The sequence below is a fragment of the Macaca mulatta genome, chromosome 6 (genome assembly GCF_049350105.2).
Source record: "Macaca mulatta isolate MMU2019108-1 chromosome 6, T2T-MMU8v2.0, whole genome shotgun sequence".
Classification (NCBI taxonomy): Eukaryota; Metazoa; Chordata; class Mammalia; order Primates; family Cercopithecidae; genus Macaca; species Macaca mulatta.
In genome coordinates, this window is record NC_133411.1 from 80481984 (window position 1) to 80496238 (window position 14255).

General features: G+C 42.1%; 1 long non-coding RNA gene across 1 annotated transcript in view; it reads right to left on the reverse strand.

Annotated features, from left to right (window-relative positions):
* LOC144341451 (uncharacterized) overlaps positions 1-10347 on the reverse strand; it is a 69987-nt gene extending 59640 nt beyond the window's left edge. The window contains exon 1 of the long non-coding RNA XR_013418379.1: positions 8971-10347. This is a non-coding gene — a long non-coding RNA (uncharacterized LOC144341451). The remainder of the gene's footprint in view (positions 1-8970) is intronic.
* Positions 10348-14255: the final 3908 nt, after the last annotated feature.

Below are 14255 nucleotides of genomic sequence, written 5' to 3' on the forward strand. Positions count from 1 at the left end.
GCCTGGCAGACAGCCAATGCTATTACTGGCTAAGAACATGGTAGCTATTATTGTTATTATTATTCACCCCTGAATGGATTCTATTTTGCAGGAGTTTGTCCACAAAACTGCATTTATGAATTAGTCATGAATTTACTCTCACTAACTTCTAGTATTCAGAAACATTAATATCACCTCATCAGAACTTCTCACCTGAAACATCAGTTATAACGTCAATAAAAGATAAAGACCATTTCTAATTAAGTTTAACCTGAGTAGTCTTATTGTCAATGAGTTATAAACATTAGAATTTTAATAAGGTTTTTGATATTTATGTAGAACTGGCTTAATGCAATTTCATGTTTCAGAAGAGGAAACAGATGTCCAGAAAGGGGACTGTGCCTCAGGCCACAAAGCAGCAACACAAACCCATATCTCGAACCATGAGGACCCCTTCTGTCTACTTTGGCTTGTATTTATATCCAACTAAGGGCCTACGGAAGATCTGGTATATTTTACAGGCCATGTCCTTAATCAGGAACCATACTGAAAACCTATTGGATTATGTGTCCAGCAACTTACCTCATCCTAACCCTAGCCGTTTTTGGAAACTGCTCTCCCTTCATTCCCCACCATGGTGCCTGGTGGCCATGTTTGTAAGATATGAATCAAGCCCGGTCAGTCAATGGGCCCAGGTTGGGCCCAATAGTCACTGGGTCAGGTTGCGCCAATAGGAATATTTCTTAGGAAGAGGGAATGAAGTGGAGAGAGATCTAGTCTTCTCCGGGTGGATAGACATCATTATTGGTTATATTTTCAAAGGTGTGTCCAGGGAAGCAGAGGAAGCCAAGGTATAAAAAGAGAGAAGAAAGAAGACCTTTTAAGACGAGAGATAGAAGATTCAGATTCTTTATGGCTGTGTCTCTCAGATTCTAGTTTATTTTGAGATTCACTGCATGCTTGCCCTTGGGTTTTGGGAAGCATTGTTGAGTAAATTATTATTATTATTATTATTATTTTTTTTTTTTTTTTTGAGACGGAGTCTCGCACTGTCGCCCAGGCTGGAGTGCAGTGGCCGGATCTCAGCTCACTGCAAGCTCCGCCTCCCGGGTTCACGCCATTCTCCTGCCTCAGCCTCCCGAGTAACTGGGACTACAGGCGCCCGGCCACCTCGCCCGGCTAGTTTTTTGTATTTTTTAGTAGAGATGGGGTTTCACCATGTTAGCCAGGATGGTCTCGATCTCCTGACCTCGTGATCCACCCGTCTCGGCCTCCCAAAGTGCTGGGATTACAGGCTTGAGCCACCGCGCCCGGCCACAAGTAAATTCTTTCCTGGTTTAAGCTAACATGAGTCTTTTTCTCAACTAAGGATTTGAGAAACGGGGTTATATTCCAGAATGCTGGAGCAGTAAGCAATCAACACTATATTGCCCACTAGAGCATCATACCTATGGCGAGAGATTTTTCTCGTCCATCTGTAATGATCCTTTCATTGCTTCAAATCTCTTGAAGGTGTGGCATGCCTCTGGCCATGGTCTCTGAAGACCAGGTCTACAATTATTCAGACCCCCAACTGCTGTGATATTTTGCTTGTAAAATGTCTAATGATTTTTACCAGACTGTTCTTTTCTTTCCACTTCTACCACCCATTGCCCTGAAGGCAACTTGGGCTTCCACAAAACTTGCATTTCACCATCTAGTAGAATACTCTTTGCTTCAATGTGGCAGGTATGGCTCCAGAACTTGTGCCTCTTTTGTCACTCATGTGGGGTCAGAACTCTTCCCCCAGAACACAAAATGAATGACTAGAGAGAGGTCACAGTGGAGGGAACCACACACATTACAGAACACTTTCAACTCTGGAGCTCATGTGGAGGGCACACTCACTGAGAGCACATCTAAGTTTGAGCTGGGGATTCTGCCTAGTTGTAGAGCTGACTCAGAGCTCAGGGAAAATATAGCTCATCAATTGCTGAACTGGGTAGTTAAGTATAAATATGTACATAGGTGTATGTGTATAGAAATATTTTAAGAAGAATATTTCAGAGGCAAATATTTTAACAAATCAGCCCTCTGCAACACATCGGGACCATGTGCATTTGCAATCCAAAACATGTTTACTTAGGCAGGAACTAAGCTTGTTAGAAACTATGTGAAACATTTGGACTCATCCATTCAGCAAATATTTTGTGATTACCTACTATGTGCTATTTAGCTATGTACAAAATGAATACAGTTCCTTGCCATTGTGAAACTTCTATCTCCTAGGCATGAAAGCTCAAATGGAAATATCAACAATGGCAAATAGTAATGAAAGTGCTGTCTATTCAGCACCCTTTATTTCAAAGTATTGTGCTAATACAGTTTTTATGTTATTTCTTATGTTCCACCAGAAGATATACTTTGTAAGTGAAGGAACGGTCTTTGTATTCGTCAGTGTCCAGTGCTTCACCCATATTTGGTCTCAGTAAATATTTGATTAAATGATCCCCCCATAAATTCTGTGAGTTTGGTATTATTATGCCCATTTAACAGGTGGTAAATTGAGGATCAGAGAGGTTAATAATTTGGCCCAAATCACGCAGCAAAAAGAGCCAGGATTTAAACCTAGAGTGTTTTCCAATACACCAAAATATTACTTTTGCATATATTCGTTGGACTAAAGTGTTTTGGAGCTCATGTCACTCTTTACAATAAGTTGGGTTTGTAGTGATGAATTATAGCACTTGCAGTCCCTGGAATACTATTCTGTGCCAACAAGAGAATGCAATCTCTGATCAAAGTGTTAACTTTATGTTACTTGCATATCCCAGGCTTCACCAGCCCAGCTAGCGACTAACAATGAGCTATGGTTAACATTAATAACCCAAAGCCCCTGTTTTTGCCCGTCTGCAGGCTCTTTAGCATCTCTTTCCTTAAATGAAGCCAACCACCCACTCCTGTTACCCCATCTCCACCGTGCACACACAAATACTTATTGAAGTTGTTGAAGATCAGCCTACATAGATCTCAAGCCCATTTGTGAGTTAGTCAACAGCCACCATGAGATATCCACAGCTTTTATCTTCTACTGCAGCTTTGCTTTGTCAACCTCTACTGTGAAAGAAGCTGTTGAGGGTAACTACACTGTTGCTGCTGTTAATAGTGCATTTTGGAAAAATAAGGACGATGCCTCTCAGCTCTCCCAAAGCTTCCATCCCTGAGGATGCCAGATGGAGCTGGATTCTGTGAAGAGCCCAGGAGAATGGCCCAATAAATCATGTGTAACCTGCTCCTGAAGCAACACTCATGCATCCTGAGTCTTAGTGTCTCTTCTTCATGCCAAGCCAAAATGCTCTCTATATGCCCAAATCCAGGGATAGGAAGCCTGGGGGAGTGCAGAGATTCTAAACATGTTCAGGTAGCAGAAGACCAGGAAGCATGGCTTCCCATGAGCTCTGGAAAGCCGTGAGAGTCATTGATGTTTTAAACTAAAAATAACTAAGTACTATGGTTTTGCTAAATGATTATCCTGGCCAATATTAACAGAAAACAAGAGTTTAAACACATGCCCACAAATACACAAACTCCTTACTGAGGAAATTCAACTCATTAACACTGTACATGTGTAAGTGAGAGAAAGATTGAGATTGGGAAAATGTCCATGTTATTGTACTTTAACTGCATGGCAGACACAGGCCATGAGGCGCCACTGTTCTGAAAAACACTCAAAAAGGGCTGAGCCCAGGAGTTATTCAGGTGATTTGGGGAGTGTTATTTGCATCTCAGAGTCTATACGATGCCATTCCTCTGAACCTCACATCCTACTCTGTAAGATAAAGTGGTTACACTTGATGTTTTATTGGTCTTCATCCTGCTTTAGCTGTCTGAGACTCCCATTGAAATTAGTAGGCCAGGGTATAGAAAGTTTTGGGGTAAAAGAACATGCTTCAAGGAGAAAAAGCCAAGAAAGGAGGTTTATTGGGTGGTAAGAAGTTTATGATACAGCTCAGAACCTCACTGTGGTCTATATCTACAAGGGTGGCACTGTAATTATAAGGAATTTTACAGGGAACATTCCCAGCCAGGAATAATATACTTTTAGCCTTTTACCCATACTTCTCAGTGCCTATGCACAAGAACTTATTGAGCCCCGTAGACTCCCAGAATGGGTTATAAGTATCATCGTGTCTTTCATGCAATAAAAGGAGTGTTACCCTCTGGGCTCCCAGTTACCCACCAACTCAGTGGTCCTCCAGGGGTGGTCTTGGCTCCCCCGGTGGTCCTTCAATGGACTTCCAGGGGCCTCTGAGTCACCCTCCTGGAGCAGTCATGCTTGTCAATAGCATTGTCTCTGCTTATGCTCCAGGAGGGATTTAGAACTCACTTGTGCTGTGCCTTCTGAGAGTTAGCCAGATTTTAACACCATTCTTTTTGTTTCCCTTAGGACATCGTCCATACCCACCCTGTCCTTCATTTTTACAATGTTAAATCATTGAAGCTGTTAGATGGCCTGAGTGTTCTCTGGTTCTGGCAAGGTAGCTCTTTCCTCCAAAGTGTTAGATTCTCTGCTTCATCCTGGCTTTTGGCTAACATAATACCCTGTAATGCTGAATTTCACACCTTCAAGTGGGCATGGCATTGTTCAGAAGTGTTAGCACAGAAGTCATCTCCTGTTAGAATAACAGTTGTTTTTCTCATCCAAAGGGAAATGTTGGTTGTCAAGATATCATCCAGACTGTGCTACTTTCCTGCCTCCTAAAAGGCCAAGAAAGGAAACCATGAAAAAAATAGAGAAATTATTTGTAGGTCAAGGTTTGTTATTCAACATTAAGATTTCAGTTTAGTGGAGAGACAGGAAGGAAAAGAACATACACAGGCCCACCCAAACAGTTTATTAATGTCTACATTTTTTTTCTTGTTATTGGCTGTTATTTCAAAGGCTCTTGAGTGGATACAGAGTCGTATATTTTTCTAAAGTAGTAACTGTTTGCAAAATTTTATGTTTTATATTGAAGCTCCTATCTATTGGCTCAATTTTTCAATAAAAGAAACTTTAAACCACAACAACCTGAGATCCCTGGAACATTTAAAAACATATTTTGTTTGTTTGACAATAAAATTTCACATCTGGGCTGACAAGCCTGGTGCCAAGTTTCAACCTAATACAATGTCAAATTGATGAGCTATTACGTTCAAGCAAAAGCAAGAAAACTCAGGCCTCTGATGGTTGCTTGATAGCCCTTTGCCCACAGCCTGATGCTATAATGACAGTGTAGCTCTGCTGAGTGACCAATGAACTCAAAGTCCTGCTAGAGACCATCTTTCTAGGAAAGAAACATCACATTTTAATTTACTCTTCATTAAGAGGTTATTAGGCAGAGCCCAAGTATCTGGCCTTTTCCATTTATATCATCTGTGCCAGTAAATGCTCTCATAAGCCTAGTTGTAAGACTCTAGTTAAATGTGATTTGGCTTATTCAAACTAGTCCTCCTTCAGAGGCTACTGCTTCTGTACTAATTACTTCCTGTTCTCTTTCCTCTGCACAGCAACAGTACTTCATTTAAAACTGAATGTAAGTGGTCTATAACAACAACAAAAAAAACCCCTAAATGTGTAAGGGCTCAAGGTTTATTATTTCTTCCTTATATAAAGTTCAAAATATGCTCTCCATCAGCATGTGAGGCAGGGGCTCAGGGTCCTTCCCCTTGACTCTGCCATCTGTCTCACATGAACTTTCTGTATCCACCCAGCCTACGGGAAACAGCACAGCAAATCACATCCTGAGGTATTAAGGACCAGGAGTGGGGTGTCATGTATTACTTCTGTTCACATTCTTTTAGTCACAAGACCAAACTGACCACAAAGTCATCTAGGAAATGTAGCCCAGCTCTGTGCCCAGGAGAAAATGGGATTGGTGAATCATGATCTGACCTCTGCCCCACCCCAGCTCTAACCATAACATTGAATGTTATAGCATTCTGAACCCCCACCCCTACCCCATCACAGAGAGTATAGGGGCCCCCAGCACAGGGACTATCAGAGAATCATATCTACTCTCAGTTCTGATCCTGTTCTCTGGGTGAAAAAAATGGGTGGATTTCAGCCAGAAAAGGAATAGTGTAGACATATTTTATAAATCTTGGACCTCTATTATGAGAACAGACTATTAGAGCAGATGTAGCTGATAAGGCCATCTTTTGCAAAATTGAAGAAATTGTCTTTTCTGGTTATAAAAATAATATGCGTTCATTGTAAAAATTCAGAAAAATGCTGAAAACGTTTTAAGAAAGATAAAAATCAACAATAATCTTTCTCCAAGATATGCTAAAAAATGTTTATATACACTGATAGATTTCTTATGTACATATAATTTGAATTAATTTGTGTCTGCAAAACAGATCATATTGTGTGATATATACTATTTTGCAATCTGCTTTTTCACTTAACAAGATATGTTATGAACATCAATACATGTAAATAAATGTAGATCTGCATCATAATTTTTGGCTACATATTATTTGATCATATGGACATGTGTGAGAATAATCATATAATACATTTAGCTTAGCTGAACAAGTGCAGACTTACTCAGTTAGACCTGGGATTATGTCTATCAGTTTATCCCCAGAGCATGCCAAGATATCTTGCTTGTTAAATGAAATTTATAAGAGGCCATGGTTCGGACTAGCCTCCTGCACTAGGCTCCTGCAAATCAGACCAAACGGGAATGGAGTCACTCATGCTAGGTGCCACCTAATCCAACTGAACTCTGAAACAGGCCAGTTTTCCAAAAAAAAAAAAAAAAAAAAAAAGGCCAGGAGAGTCATAGCAACCAATCTCAAGGGGCCCAGTTCACCTCAGCCAGCAAGCTAAGGAAGTCCCCTCTGTTTAAACCATACAAGAAAAGTAACTTTGAAATAACCAGTCTGATTTTCCTTTCTCTGTTTCTGCTTTCCTCTGCCTTTTTCTGTCTATAAAGCCTTCCTCCTCTGCTCAGCTCATGGGAATACTCATTTTATAGAATGTGGCCTGATTCTAAATTGCAAATAGAAGCCAATTAAGATCTTTAAAGCAAATTTGTTATACTTCTGTGTTTTAATATGCTCATGATAGATTCTCAACAGGGCTCAATCAAGCAGGCCTTTGCGAAATTGGGAGCGCCTCTCAGGCTTTGGTGTGTATGCACATCACATGGGGAGTTTGTTTAAATGCCAACTATGGGCCGGGCGCGGTGGCTCACGCCTGTAATCCCAGCACTTTGGGAGGCCAAGGCGGGCGGATCACAAGGTCAGGAGATCGAGACCATCCTGGCTAACACTGTGAAACCCCGTCTCTACTAAAAATGCAAAAAATTAGCCGGGCGAGGCGGCGGGCGCCTGTAGTCCCAGCTACTCGGGAGGCTGAGGCAGGAGAATGGCGTGAACCCGGGAGGCGGAGCTTGCAGTGAGCCGAGATCGCGCCACTGCACTCCAGCCTGGGCGACTAAGCGAGACTCTGTCTCAAAAAAAAAAAAAAAAAAAAAAAAAAAAAAAAAATGCCAACTATGATATAGAAGGTCTAGGTGGGCCATGAGATTCCAGAATTTCAACAAGCTTGCAGGAGATGCTCAAGCTGATAGACACTAAATAGCAAGGATTTAGACTACTGGTTCTCAACTAGGGGGGATTTTGCCACCCAGGGGACATTTGGCAAAATCTAGAGAAGTTTTTGGTTATGATTATGTATAGGAGAGGGAGGAGAGGGAGGAGAGGGAGGAGAGGGAGGAGAGGGAGGAGAGGGAGGAGAGGGAGGAGAGGGAGGAGAGGGAGGAGAGGGAGGAGAGGGAGGAGAGGGAGGAGAGGGAGGAGAGGGAGATACTGGCATCTAGTGGGTAGACTCCAGGGATGCTGCTAAACATCCTACAATGCACAGAGCAACCTCCACAACAAATAATTATCTGGCCCAAATTGTCAATAGTGTAACTGTCAAGAAACTCTGATCTAAACTAGGCTTTTTCAGATAATATTTCTCATCTGAACCATAGAACACAGAAACATTTTTTTGACTATTTTCTCAATTCTCTGAAGGATGAGTAATAGTAATCTAAATGTATAAGAGACAACTAATTCATTACATACAACAGATGCTTTAGGGAATTCCAGCTTAATTCTTGTCCAGAACTCTTAAAAACTCTTAATTCTTGTCCAGAACCGGGCATGGTGGCTCATGGCTATAATCCCAGCACTTTAGGAGGCTGAGGTGGGTGATCACTTAGGCTCAGGAGTTCAAGACTAGCCCAGACAACATGGCAAAACCCTGTCTCTACAAAAAATAAAAATAAAATAAAAATATATGCCAGGTGTGGTGGCATGCACCTGTGGTCCCAGCTACTTGGGAAGCTGAGGTGAGAGGATTGCTTGAGCCTGGGAGGTCAAGGCTGCAGTTAGCCAAGATCATGCCACTGCACTCCAGCCTAGTGGCTTAAGGGAAGTCAAAACCTCATCGTTTTGTTTTTCTCTCTGCCTCCCTATTTCCCTCTCTTCTTTCTCCCTCCCCTTCCACTTCCCTCCCTTTCATGAGAAGAGGGATCTGAAATGACTTTTTGCACTTTATGAGTATAAAAATTCCCTTGAGGGCTAAATAATTGATTGGAAAAACAAATCTATGGAGTGCATGGATTGGTTTGGTTGAGAGACAGTCTGAAGAGCTTTTCATAAATCTGTGACCCTACTAGACCAGTCTTAATGCAGAGCTGTAGCCAATAAAGCAAGTCCAGCCAAAGGTATTCAAGATCTGTACTTGAACTTCTTGAATACCACAAAAGGGATAATAGAACATAATATTTCAATACAGAGGAAATGTAAACATTTTGTTTTCTTCATTTTCTCATATGTAGCTGTTCCCTCCCTTTTCTTGATTGAAATACCACTCAATTTCTCCACCAGCCTTACCTATTCTCAGACCTTTTATATTTCTCCCCAGTTACTCCCAATTCTGTGTCAAACAACAACAACAACAGAAAAAACAACATTGCTGAGAAGAATCTGCCTTCTTTATTAGGTAGCAAGTGTAAGACTCAGGATTCCAAGAAATGACCATCAGCCAGGAGGATTTTCAACAAACTCTTCTAGGTTACATTTCTACTCAAGATACCATGAGGTAAAATTGCTCAGTCTTCTGCTGATGAGACACCTTTTCTTGAATAATTTCGAAGTTCCAAACAGATCTGGAGACTTCAATAAATAGGTCCATTTAAGCCCATGCTCCATGGACATGACCTCCCTATGACTTCTCTCTCCACAAGTTAACCAGCTTTCATCATCAAAAATGAAAATGACATTGATGAGATGCAATTGAGGCTGGAGAATAGGGTCTGGAGGCAGGAAACCTAAGGCCAATTTGTGCTGACTTCCTAGAAATGAATCAAAATGAAAACTCCAACTTTCCACGCTTAAGTAACAAAAGAACAGAGGCTGCTCCCTTTGCAAGCCCCACCGCTTTCTGCATCGCAGATGAGAAATGGCCAGTACCTCTGCTTGGTCCCCCTCCTGCAACCAATCAGACATCTGCATAGGGTATTACTTCATAACTTCACTTCAGTCTCTGACTGGTCACCTTCCACAACCCATTAGACTGGTTGTGCGCCACTCCTTCATTTACATAGGCTGTAAACCAACTAACTACTGGGAAACCTCTAAAGGGTATGTAAACCCCAGAACATTCTGTAACCAGCACTCTGGAGCTGCTGGTGCGCGTACTCCCACTCTGTGGGGTATACTTTCGTTTCCACAAGTCTGTGCTCTTGTTGCTTCGTTCTTTGGTTGCTTTGTTTCTTTCGTCCAGTTCTTTGTTCAGAACGCCAAGAACCGGGACATGCTGCAGTCAAGACCCTCCACCAATAACACAATTAGGACTCTTCCTGTTTGGCAGAATCAGACTTCCTCTTTTCATAAACAGAAATACGAAGTAGCCAGCACGCCAAAATTGTCATAACATTGAGTGAGAGGTAAACAGTGAAGAACGCCTGGTGATTTCCTTGCTTCACCTTCTTCCAAGCCTTACTGTGCCATGTGCTCCTGGCGGCAGGTTACCCAGGAAGGAAGCATTGTAACTTTGTGGCTGACCAGGCAGGATTGTCACACGGCTCCTGGCGCAGGCCCAGACATATTCACGAATCACTCCATAGTGATTCTGATGTGCTGCCAGAGTTGAGAACTAAAGATTAAAGCCCTTGGCTAGTCAGGAGGATTCCATTCCTCCCCAACATGGGCTGTGCCCTCATTTAACCAATGCCTTGCCAGCCCATGTTAGATGGATGTAATGGTTAATTGTATGTGTCACCTTGACTGAATCATAGGTGCCCAGATTAAACCTTATTTCTGGGTATGTCTGTGAGGGTGTTTCCATGTGAGTTTAGCATTTGAATCAGTGGACTCAGTAGATTGCTCTCCCTTAGTGTGTGTGAGCACCATCCATTCCACTGAGCGCCCAAGGAGAACAAAAGTCAGAGAAGGGAGAAATTTGCACCTTTTTCTCCCAGCCCGCCTGCTTGAGCTGGGACATCTCATCTTTTCCTGCCCTCAGACTGGGATCTATACCATCTGCTCTCTTGGTTTCCTGGCCTTCAGACTGAATCTGAGTTGTACTACCAACTTTCCCACATCTCCAGCTAGCAAATAGCAGACAGTGGGACTTAGCCTTCACAATCATGTGAGCCGATTCCTCATAATAGCTCTCTCCGTGTGTGTGTGTGTGTGTGTGTGTGTGTGTGTGTGTGTGTGTGTGTGTATAAGGTCTCCTATTGATTCTGTTTCTCTGGAGAACCCTGACGAATACAATGGCCATCCTGTCTCTCCTAAGAAAATGGTGAGCCACAAGCACCCCCCCCCCACACACACACACCCTTCCTTTGGTTTCCAGTTGTCTGGCATTTACCCTGGAGCAGAGCTTAAGTCCTTATAGTTGCATAATGCAGGAGCACACACAAAAATGACATTAGCAGAGAATATTTGCTAAGCAAATTAACAGTGCAAATAAGATTAGAGGGAGGTAAGGAGTGGGTTTAAATGTTAAAATGCTTGAGGACAAACTGCTCAATTATCTTAAAACCATCCATTAATGTGTAAGTAATTTATGATTAATTGCAAATGCTTTTGCATTTAATTGCAGGCTCTGCACTGTTGGAATATGTGTGTGTAATTGCTAATATATAAAGATTTCTAAAATGTATGTATTGTTAAAATAAGTAAATGACTGCTTTCCAACTGTTCTATGATTCACACATTTATACCGCAAACATCCTCAACATCCCAGTCTGCATCTATAGATTTGAATGAAACGGCATGACCACTACTACCCATATTTTGGAAACACCAAGCCCCCAGCTGTTCTTACAGCACCTTGCAAGGTCCCCCACATACATATGGAACTTCCCAAAGAGTTATTTTCATCCATCTGTGAGTCACCTTAGGAGTGCTGCCTGTCACTGCCTCTGCTGGCCAAGTTCGGCCCCAAAGGGCCTCTGCTACCTCTCCCACCACAGCCCTGACCTCCACCAACTGCCTTGGCCTCTGTTTGCAGCAGTTGCAGTCTCCTGCAGATTCTGTCTCCCTAAACCCCATTCTTCCCTTTGACCTGGACCCCTTCTCAAAGGGCCTCTGCCTGGCCCAGGTTCAGCTAATTCACTCTGGCCACCAGCACCATCAGTCACCACAGGACCCTGACAGCCTCAGAGTCTCGTGTAAATTAGAAAGGAAAATTCACTGCTTCTATGTCACCTTCAGATGGGTGTGTCCCACAGCACGGTTCCTTGGGCCTCAGATTATTGCCAGGTTGATTGTAACACCTGTCAGTTCACACTCCCAGCCCCTATTCTTCAAGGAATGGAGAAATGCCACCAAGGCAGCAGAGATGTGAGGATTCCATAGCCAGATACCATGCTGTGTGTTCCAGAAATCCCAACTCCACTCCAAACAGCAGGCTGACTCTGTGGCTGAGTCTGGCTGGTCAGGCCATATTTATCCTTTTAATTCCATATATTGAATTTTCCCTTGAGGAATCTACTCTTTCTCCCCTCTACCCATGCACCCCCCACCACCTCACCTTTCTAAATATGTTTGCACACATTTGAATCTCATTGAGGACATGGTTCAGGCAGGAACTTGCCTCCAAGTTGATCCATCGCCACCAGTAGATTTGGGAGTAGGAGAGAGGTGGGATGGGGGCAGAAAAGGGTGAGGTATTGATATTCAGCACTTCAAGATCAAATACATATTTAGTAAACTAAGATTTTAGCCCAGTCAAGACACTAAAAATGAATTCATGTAAGCATTTTCCTTAATCTACATCAGTGAGGTAACAAACTTCAGAAGTTCACTCATTTTTTCCCCTCATCAACTTTTATGTTCCAGGGTACATGTGCAGGATGTGTGGGTTTGTTAGAGGTAAATGAGTCCCACAGTGATTTGCCCCACAAATCAATCCATCACTTAGGTATTAAGCCCAACATCCATTAGCTATTTTTCCTGATGCTCTCCCTCCCTTTGCCCCATTGTGTGTTGTTCCACCTATGTGTCCATGTGTTCTCATCATTCAGCTCCCACTTATAAGTGAGAACATGTGGCATTTGGTTTTCTGTTCCTGTGTTAGTTTGTTGGGGATAATGCCTTCCAACTCCATCTATGTCCCTGCAAAGGACATGATCTCATTCCTTTCTATGGCTGCATAGTATTCCATGGTATATATGTACCATGCTTTCTTTGTCCAGTCTATCATTGATGGGCATTTGGGTTTTCATGTCTTTGCTATTGTGAATAGTGCTACAATGAACATATGTGTGTGTGTATCTTTATAATAGAATAATTTATAATCCGTTGGATATATACCTACTAATGGGATTGCTGGGTCAAATGATACTTCTGCTTCTAGCCCTTTGAGGAATCATCACGCTGTCTTCCACAATGGTTGAACTAATTTACACTCCTGCCAACAGTGGAAAAGCATTCCTTTTTCTCTGCTACCTCACCAGCATATGTTTCTTGACATTTTAATAATCACCATTCTGACTGGCATGAGATGGTATCTCCTTTTGGTTTTGATTTGCATTTCTCCAATTATCAGTGATGTTGAGCTTTGTTACCATATGTTTGTTGGCTTTACGAATGTCATTCAGAAGTTCATTCTACAGTACTTATAAGACTTCTACTCTAGGAGCACAAACAGAAAATCCTAGTGTATTGGGGTAACGTTTTGAAAAATTAAGGCATATATTTTCCATTACATATAGAGATAAATTTTTAAGTTGTAAATTGGTGAAAAATGACATACATGTGAGGTTACTGTTCTGAACAAATAATTTAAAAGGCCAGGGAATGAATAATACAGTACATAAAATATAACAATATGTTGGTGTGGATCTTTTAAAAAGCTATTTATTCCACATTTACTCCAATTTCCCAAATCTTGATTTAAACAGCATCCCAAGAGAGCTATGAAAAATAGTAGACTAGAACATTGTAAGTTGACGTCTTTGAGTACCACCTTGTCCCATCAGCTTCAAGGAAAGCTTCTACTGGAATGTTTAGAGAGCTAGGAAAAGAGTTGCCTAGACTTCGTCTTTGATACTTTGGTTTTACCAGCTACTATCTTGTCCTTAAGATTTATCTTTCGTGGTTTCAACTAACACTCTTGCAAAAAGTGATGCTCAAATCGGTCTCTTCAGCCTTGATCTCTGCTAAACCTTGGATATACAACTCTAGGCCACACACCCGACAGTCCTTCTGCCTTCACCTAAAGCACAATGACTGATACCATATTCACTCATTTCCTTTCCCCAAACCAAGTCTGTCTCCAGACTTGTCCATTTTCAACCCAATCATTCTATTTTGTAATTTTAGTTACTGTAAGAAACTTAGTAAATATTTTTTCAAAGGACTGGGGAGCTTTCATAAGAGTTGTTTATTCCCTAGTACTGAGGTGAAAGTGTTTCTCTGTCTCTTATTGCTCTTCTGGGGGAAGGAACAAAGCAGAATTATAAGCAGAAGATTATGATGGATGTGGGAAAAAGCTTGAAGGAAGACAGCTACTATCTCTGTTGGCTGAGATGGTGAGTAGGCAAGGACTCCAGCACCAGATGCCAATTTGAGATGAGGCCAGTGACCTAAAGCCACTGCTCCCACATTCCCAGCATCCCAGGGAACAGGTTGCTGGGTATGGTACCTCTCCTGGATGTGATACAGGGTCTCCACTCAGCATGGCCACATGAAGATGGGCACTAAGAATACAGTGATGTCACCAAGCATAGCTGCTGAAATGT